This window comes from Octopus bimaculoides, chromosome 14 (genome assembly GCF_001194135.2).
Source record: "Octopus bimaculoides isolate UCB-OBI-ISO-001 chromosome 14, ASM119413v2, whole genome shotgun sequence".
Taxonomy (NCBI): Eukaryota; Metazoa; Mollusca; class Cephalopoda; order Octopoda; family Octopodidae; genus Octopus; species Octopus bimaculoides.
The window spans coordinates 42716487-42726078 of NC_068994.1; the positions used below are offsets into that span (position 1 = coordinate 42716487).

General features: G+C 35.4%; 1 protein-coding gene across 4 annotated transcripts in view; it reads right to left on the minus strand.

The window, feature by feature from the left end:
- LOC106879393 (protocadherin gamma-A4) overlaps window positions 1–9592 on the minus strand; it is a 332347-nt gene that overhangs the window by 186201 nt on the left and 136554 nt on the right. The gene's annotated exons all lie outside the window — the stretch shown is intronic.

Genomic DNA, 9592 nt, shown 5'->3' on the forward strand with positions numbered 1-9592 from the left:
TATATATACATATATACATATATACACACACACATTTGCACACACACACGCACATTTGCAGGAATAATCTGGTTGTTATGAATGAAGCTTTCTTCAGCAGTAGGTGATTTTGATTTTGGTACTAATCTGCAACACCTTGATATAGCCACACTATTATGAGAGGGAGTAAGATGAATGTTTGAAAATGTTATGAATAATATGGTCTTGTTAGGCTAGACTCAAAATATGAAAGGTGTTGTCAATGAAATGAATGACAAAGATAAAGTTATTGTATTACTTTGCATAGGCAGTTTAATAATCTTATGAAATAGCACACAATTTCTGGAAGATACGAGAGAAAAGCTCTTAATCCTTTTGTTACTATATTTCTGCTGACCCTACACTGATTTTGTTTCAATTAATTTGGAAAATAATGAAGAATTTAGTTTAATATCATTAAGCTTAACATGAAATTTTGATGCATGGTTTTAATTTAGATCACAGGGAAACAGGAAAGTTTCAATTTAGATCACAGGACCTAGGGCAGTCCCATGTTTGGTAGCAAAAGAGTTAAAGCAAGGGTAGAAGCAGATGAGAAGAGTTCCACTGGGATCTAATCAAACAGAAACAGAAGTGGGTTTCAAAAGGCATAATTTATCCTGCATTCAGCTGGGGTCTTAGACTAGACTGGTTAGAACACCCAAGGCACATTGGCTCTGGGGTACTTTAATTATCCAGGGGAGTATTAATGCCAACTGTAACACATGATATGGCAGCAGAGGGATATCAAGGAGTCATGACCTGGATGTGGCCTGAATCCCTTAGTTAGTAAGATGTTAAGGGCTGAAACACTTGTATGAGGTGGCATCTTCTCTGAAGACTGTCTGCTATTCAGCTCTCTCTGGGATAACTCCTCTTTTCAAGAGATGATTGAAAAGAAACCAGAGAGTCTGGTATTGTTATCGGCAAGTTATCTCAGTCTGCTAATAGGTGTTTGTGTATGTGTGTGGGTCTCTGTCTGTGTGTCTGTGTTTGTGTCTGTGCATGCATGCATGCATATGGTTATCAGTATCTTCTTCGTTCCATCTCTTTTTGTCAAAGTATAATTTAAAGCAGTTCTATATTTAAGAGATGAGAAATTCTGTACATTATTTACATTATTTATATTTGATGGATATTTGTCCTCATCTTGTTTGTTGTTAACACAACGTTTCGGCTGATATACCCTCCAGCCTTCTTCAGGTGTCTTCGGGAAATGCTTAGCGGTATTTCGTCTGCCGCTACGTTCTGAGTTCAAATTCTTCCGAGGTCGACTTTGCCTTTCATCCTTTTGGGATCGATCAAATAAGTATCAGTTACGCACTGGGGTCGATGTAATCGAGTTAACCCCTTTGTCTGTCCTTATTTGTCCCCCCTGTGTTTAGCCCCTTGTGGGCAATAAAGAAATAACATAAGCACAAACACACATTTGATGGGCTTCTTTCTGTCTCTATCAAATGCACTCATAAGACCTTGATCTTACAATCATGAGCTGCAAGCCCTAACCACTGAGCCACACATCCCCTCTTATCTTCTCATGTATCTTCTCATGGTATCCACCAAAAGAGCGTTAGACTGGAGCTGCTGATTATTAACTACCTGAATCAGAGACCCAACTTTGTACAGTAATAGAAACACGATATGTCTGTAGTATGGATTCTTTCACGAGATGGGTGACATCCTGTCAAGTCAGCCAACTGTGAATCTTAATTTGACATGAGAATAATCTTGAGGCTATTTGTTGGAAACTAATACTGACTGATCACATGATTGTACATGACCTTAGTCGACCTTAAATTCAGGTTTGTTCTTCCTCTTAGAATATCATAATCAACTAAGATAATTACAATTCTAATGCTTCCAACATATTGCTACTGTTGTTGTTGTTGTTGTTTAGCAGTTGTGGTCGTTGTTTTGCAGTTGTTGTTGTTGTTGCTGTCAATTGTGATTGAGCAGACTGATAATGAAATAGCATTAATGCCATGACCATCCTGTCTTACTAAGGATGATAGGACTATATTATCTAATGAGCTATTCCTTTATTCAAGACAGCAAATATGCGACTAAGGCCAGGGGGAGGATGTGGCAGTTTGGCAGCTATTTCTAGCAGGTCGAACGACCACATACAGAGGTTCCTTGTTGGCTTGTGTCTCATAAACTTTTTTTTGTTATTCAATAAAGGTTACAATTGCACCTGCTATACACTCTTCATCATTCTTGATAGCCACATCATCTTTCTTTTGTGCATCCACCTTCTCACCTCTTCTTTTCTTCCTCCTCTTATGTTTTCTTTACTTTTTGTTCTCTTTCTTCTTCTCCTCCTCCTTCTTCTTCCTCTTCTTCATAATATCAGGTGTTTATGTCATCCACTATCTTTTTTGACAAACATGACATGAATTGGTTCGTTCTCAACAGCTTATAAAACAGCTAACGCTTCATCAACTCCCACAGCAAATATGAACACTTGCATCTCTACTACCAACAATACTACCACCACCACCACCAAAATCAACAACAATAACAACGACAACACTATCACTACTACAGTAATCACAAAGACCATCATCACCACCAACACCACTGCTACCTCCACAACCTCCATCTAAAACACCACACCACCACCACAGCCACTACCATTAACGTCATCGTTATCATCACCACCTTCACCACCACCGCCATGATCATCACCACAACTACTGCCAACATAATCTCCACCAGAACCACCAATACTACCACCACCACCACCACAACAACAACAGTAACAACAACAACAACAGTAACAACAACAACAACAACAACAACAGTAACAACAACAACAACAACAACAATCACCAGCACTGCCACCGCCACATTTACAAAAATCCCTACCACCATTACAACCACCACCAACACCACCACCACTAACACCACCACCACCACCATTATTACCATCACCACTACCACCAATTATCACCACCACCATAACCACCACCATTACCATCACCACCACCACCACAATAACATCAACAACAACCAACTACCACCACCAGTACAACCACCACCATCTCTGTTACTACCATTACTACCACCACCACCACCACCATCTTTACTGTCATTACCAGGTCTTCCTGACTTATTCGTTGTCATCATGTACTTTTTCGATTTATCACTACCATTCTCACGTTTTTTTCTATTTTCTTTACATTGTCACATCTGCTACCATTATCACCACGACTTCCAATATAACTTCTACGAACAACAATAATGCTACTACAATCCTGCTACTGTTTCTGTAACCAACAGCCTCACTGCTGCCCTTAACTGTACTCACTCCCTATCTGCTTATATAATACCAAGTGTTGACTTGCCAACACTATCATCGTGTCCAGCCAGAATTCTATGTGGTCTTTCAATGAGCTACTAGAAATAGCACCAGATCTTCCTCAAGTCATAGCCTGAAATACTGATTTCAAATTTTGGCACAAGGCCAGCAATTTCATGAGTGGGGATAAGTCGATTACATTGATCTCAGATTTCAACTGGTACTTATTTTATCGACCCTGAAAGGATGAAAGGCAATGTCAACCTCAGCGGAATTTGAACTTAGAACATAAAGAGAGACAAAACTCTTAGTAGCATTTTGTCATTTTGTCTAGCATGCTAGTGATTCTACCACCTCACCACCTTACCATTGCCTAAAATATTGGTTTCGAATTTTGGCACAAGGCTAGCAATTTCAGGGGTGCAAGACCAGCAATTTCAAAATGCTTAGCAGCATTTTGCCTGGCACGCTGGTGATTCTGCCACCTCACCACCTAACCACAGCTTAAAATATTAAATAAAGACAGGATGCATCAGATAATAGAATAAGAATGGTTGTGTGATTAACAAGTTTGCTTCTCAGCTTCATTGCTTTAGGTTCAGTCCCAACGCATGGCACCTTGGGTGAGAGTAAGCTGCCTTTTGCTGTAGCCTCAGGTCATCCAAAGCCTTGTGAGTGGATTCGATGGACAGAAACTGAAAGAAGCCCATCATACATATAATCTTGTCCTATATTAGCAACTGTTTTTCCCTATTTGCTTATCCCAAGAAAGTATGAAAAATGGTTAATATTTCCTTCAAACTTTGTTTTTGTTACATTTATTCAAATCCCAAAGAATCCCCCTTGACACATTGCCATGATGCTCCCCCACTACTCCTGCTCATGATCAGAGATGTACATATTGTCAGCCACTAAAGAACATACTCAAGTGGTTAAGGTTAAGCAACTGACAAGCAAATCTGTGGTATTGAGTAGAATATTTACTACAACGATATTTCTGCTTCAGCAGCTCAGCACTGAATCTGTCTGAAATATAATGGAAAATAGGTCAATTTCTAAACGTTGATGTCCAGATCACAAAAGCAGAGTTTGAAGGGAACAGTAGTCATTTCCTTTGATTTCTAGATAGAATTAAATAGAAAATACCACTTACTGACCAGTGACAAAAACAAAAATTTTAATTTTGTTACACAATATAATCAGTGTTTCAATCACTACTTCACTGCAAGATCTCCCTCAAATTCCATTTTACTATCTTTAAAAAGAGATGGAAAATCATTGAATAATGTGTTCCTTGATATTTCTACAAGGTCAGGGTAGTTGAGGCTGAAATGTTTTTGATCCTAGGTCTACTCAATCAGGACTGATCTAGGGCTTTAACAAGAGAACAGCAGAAACTCTAACAAATATCAAATTCTTATAGAAATATGTAAATGAAGAAATGGTAAGGTTTGATCTCAAGTTTCTCAGTGTCACAAAGGAAATGACAAAGAGCTGCAGCAAGTGAAGTGATGCCGTGTTGAAACAAACCTATCCGTTCCATTCTAATATGGAAGAGCTAACATAAAAATGATAAAACTAAGATGGAAAGAAAACATGAAAAAATTTTGTTAACTTGGCTTCTTTTGATGAAGCTTTAAACCAATCTCATTTTGGGTAGGCAATTTTAAGAGAATACGGAGAAGGGTACTTTAGGACTACAACATTATTTCAGTTTTATTGTATTAAACAAATGAGGGGTTAAGTTTTCCTTGGTCAGGATCACAGTCTTTTTCTAAGCAACATTTCCAGAAGATATGGTATCTATTCTTATCAGCTGAATGAAATGAATCGTATTAAATTAAATGTGATCTCTTTGCCAAACACACATTATCTGCCGTGAATTTTTGAAGTTAAGACATTCTAGTCCAATACCTTATCCACTCAGCCATAGAGGTTCTGGTATATTTTATTGGTTTTATTGATCCCAGAAGGATGAAAATCAAAGCCAAGTTTGGTGAGATTTCAGCTAGTTGCAGTAAAGCAGTCACTCAGCCATTCAAATTTCTTGGCCAACAACCTCACCATCCTGTCCTGCCTTTGAAAAATAAATAAATAAATAAAAATAAAGATAAAAATGGAAAGCACCAAACCAAGTTCATAACTAGGATGTTCTAAATGTTTCAAGAAAAGAAATATTGTTGTGCTAAAATCCTATCCTCATGGGGTGGGTGTGAATATTTTTCAAATAATCTTTTTTGAAATATTTCAACAGTAAAATTAAACCAGTTCATTGCTGTAATATAATCTTTGTAATTTTACATAATCACATGAACATACTATCTTAAAAATTTAAATTTTAAAATCTTACATGATTCAGTAACAAGGAAATTCTTGATATCATTAACATAAAGTGGTGTACAGCCCAAATCATGTCATGAAAGATAGGCTGATAAGAGCTTCGTATTGCCATTAAGAAACCTGCTGGTTCAGGTTCAAGAATTCTCAAATCAATTTTTATTCCATTTATTCCCAGATTTATGTGTTTTTATTTTTTTTTTATTTTAATATATTCGTTTATTTAGTTATTCAAAATTTTCCATTGATAAAATTGAGATGTTTCCATAAACTAAGATTAGGACGAGATGTCTGACATGTGATCTAAAATGATAATTTGAACTCAAATCAAAATTTAATGAAAATTCAAATATCAGTTTTTAGTGGAAATTTAATTCAAGTTTGAAATTTAATTGCAATTAAAGAAAAATGGATTTAATTTTTCCAATCTCCTTCTTTTTGTTTATCAAAGCATTCCCAAATGCACAAGGTTTCCCAAGAGATGGCAACAATTACAAGGGAGATAATCATTGCTTCATATATATATATATATATATATATATATATATATATACTACATATGTGGGAAATTCTGTTTGTGGGTGTGTTTGTGGAGTTGTTAGTTAACTCATCCTACATCGTTTTATCAATTTTGATGAAACTTGACACATGAGTAGAACTCATGTCTAGAAACCTCATGGCATACTCAGATTATTAAAAACAAATCGATAATATGGCCCCTGGAAGGGATTCTTATATATACCCAAGGGAAATAACCCACTCATTTTCCTAAATTGTTAAGTATAAATCAAACTGAGTATGCTTATTTCTTAGTATTTGAACTGTTACAGTTATTTTTGCAATATATCCAGTGCAACCCTTAAACAAGTAAATAGCATTTTCCTAAACAATAGATCCACTTATTTCAGTTAGTGACTTATTCACAAATATACCAGCACTAGCGCTGCTGAGGGTAATATTCTCTGGGAACGCACAAAAACCTTTTTCAGAGCTATTTACTTTGAATTGTTATTATCTCGTATCTAATTAGCCTGTTATTATGTAACATGCTTCCCGATTTTAGTATACATACCTTATTAGTATTTCCTCCTAAGTTCTATATACTCTGGGAATGCATTAAAGCCCTTTCCGGGGCTACTATATTTGTACTCTTACTATTGGGTCACAATTTGGGTATTCATAACTTATTGAGATTTCCTAAAAACAAGATCCTGTGTAAGACAGTTCGGTATTCTCTGTAAATGCGCAAAAAACGTTTTAAGAGTTACATACTTTGTATGGTTGTTATTAAATTAGCGAAACAATTATGAGAATGGAACCATGGGATAAGCCCCGCTTTCCTGGGAGTCACCAGTTACATCAGCTAGTATATTTATATATATATATATATATATATATATATATATATATATATATATATATATATATATATATGATCCAGCTGTAGAAACTCTGCCAAATCAGACTGGAGCCTGGTGTAGCCATCTGGTTCACCAGTCCTCAGTCAAATCGTCCAACCCTTGCTAGCATGGAAAGCGGACATTAAACAATGATGATGATGATGATGATATATGAATGTTAAATTGAGGAATGGAATTAGCCGGAAAAAAGATGCGTACAGTTCGTATATCTAATTTTTTATTTACTTATTACTATGTACTTATAGTACCTAGTTAATCATACAATGCCTAGATAATCATGTATAGCACAATTTCATTCTTCGTAGAAATCATCAGCATAATTTAGCCCGTAACTTATAAAACATTCCATTTCAAAGCGAGACATTACATTAATGTGACAACAATAATTGCAATCTGAAGGAACGTCATGGAATGTACTTTTATTTATTTATTTATTTATTTATTTCCTCCTTTTCTCCTTTTCTCTGCAGACTATAAATAGTACTGGAACTGAGGGGAAAAGAGAGAACATGCTTAGTGTTTACATGCAGAATAATTGCTGTTTCCAGGAGAATTCTACTTTGTGAAAATGTTTTTTAATAGCTAATAGTTTTAATTTCAACTGAGGCTTCACAAACCCTTTTCTGATATAAACATTTTCAGTTTTATTAATTTGAAATTCTAAATCAATAAAAAAAAAAAATGAAAAATGGAACAAAAAGAAAACCCAAGACTATACCTGTACAGTCATGGGATTAAGAAATTCCCTTCTTGACCTTGTAGTTCTAGATATAATCTTACAGTATGGTCCCTTGCTCAAATGTATTATTTTACTATATAACCACAGTTTGATTAATTCTTTATGTATGCAAATTTATGGTGGTGGTGGTGGTGGTGGTGGGGAAGATGATGATGATGATGTGTATATGTGCGTGTATGCATATAGATATATATATATACATATGTACAATCACATACACACATATATATACATATACATACATATATATATATATATATACATACACACATACATACATATATATATATATGCATATACATGATTATATACACACCTATATTTGTGGCAGAAGGGCATGTGTTTGTCTGTGTATGTCTACGTGTGCACGCATACATACTTACATAGATACCTCCATACAAATGCATTCGTACTTAAGAAGCAGATCTGTGAATATTTTGACACATACATATAAGTGTTATATCTGTACTAATTCATAAGAATACACAAACATGATGTAGTTATTTTAGAGTTATATCAAAACTTTCAATAGCATGGCATGAATGAAATAAATTATGATACCTGACTAGTGGATGATATCCCTGCAGAATATAAATTCAATGGACAAGGATTAGAGTTCAAACATTAGTGTGTCCATTTTAATGATATACTGTCAACAGCTGAGATAATAGTGAAGAATACACGTCTAATGCACTGTTGGCTACAAACATGCAAATTATAATAGACTTGCACAATATGATGAATGCAGAGGAAGGGAGCAGCAGTGTAATATGTAAATCCAGTGGTGAACAGCTTGAGTTCTTACATGAAAGATCCTTGGCATCAATAATATAGCTTATTAGAATTGTAGAGGAAAGGAAGAAGAGTTGATGCTGTGACACTCATAACATTCCCAGAAGTATTTGCAGCATGAGAGAAGTGGAAAGAAATGAGTAGGAAAATCAAAACAATACAATGGATTTCCATTCCATTGGGATTCAGAAAGTAATGTACAGTGTTAGTCAGAAAAGATGAGATTTTTAATTTCATTACAGGCTTCAGATTTATTCTTTGATTCTTTTATGGGCTTCAGTCATTTGACTGTGGCAATATTGGGGGCTCTATGCTCAAGGGTTTAAGTCAATTATATCGAACCCAGAGTACTTATATAGTTAGACTTCTGTATATCAAATGGGTGTGTTTAACCAGTTAGGCATAAAATGTTGCAAGTGAATGCTTTGATAAACACTGGAAGACACAAATAAACATACACACATGCACATGTATGCATGCACACACACGTTTGTATATACACACGCACATCCATATGCAATAGGCTTCTTTTAGTTTCCATCTACAATACCCACTCACAAGGCATTGGTCGACCTGAGACTGTCGTAGAAGACACTTATACAAGATGGCATGCTGTGAGACTGAACCCAAAACCATGAGGATGGAAAGAAAACTTCTTAACCAAAGAAACATGTCTGCAACTATGTGGTTAAGAAGCTCACTTTGCAACCACATGGTTTGGAGTTCAGTCTTACTGCATGGCATCTTGATGTCATCTACTATAGCCCTGAGTAGACCAAGATCTTGTGAGTGTCTTTGATAGATAGAAACTGAGTGGACGCCCAATGTGTACATATATATGTATGAATGTATGTATGTATAAACATATACATATATATACATACATATACATACATGTATATACATACACATATATGTATACATGTATATATATACATACATACATACATATATATATATACATATATATATATATATATATAT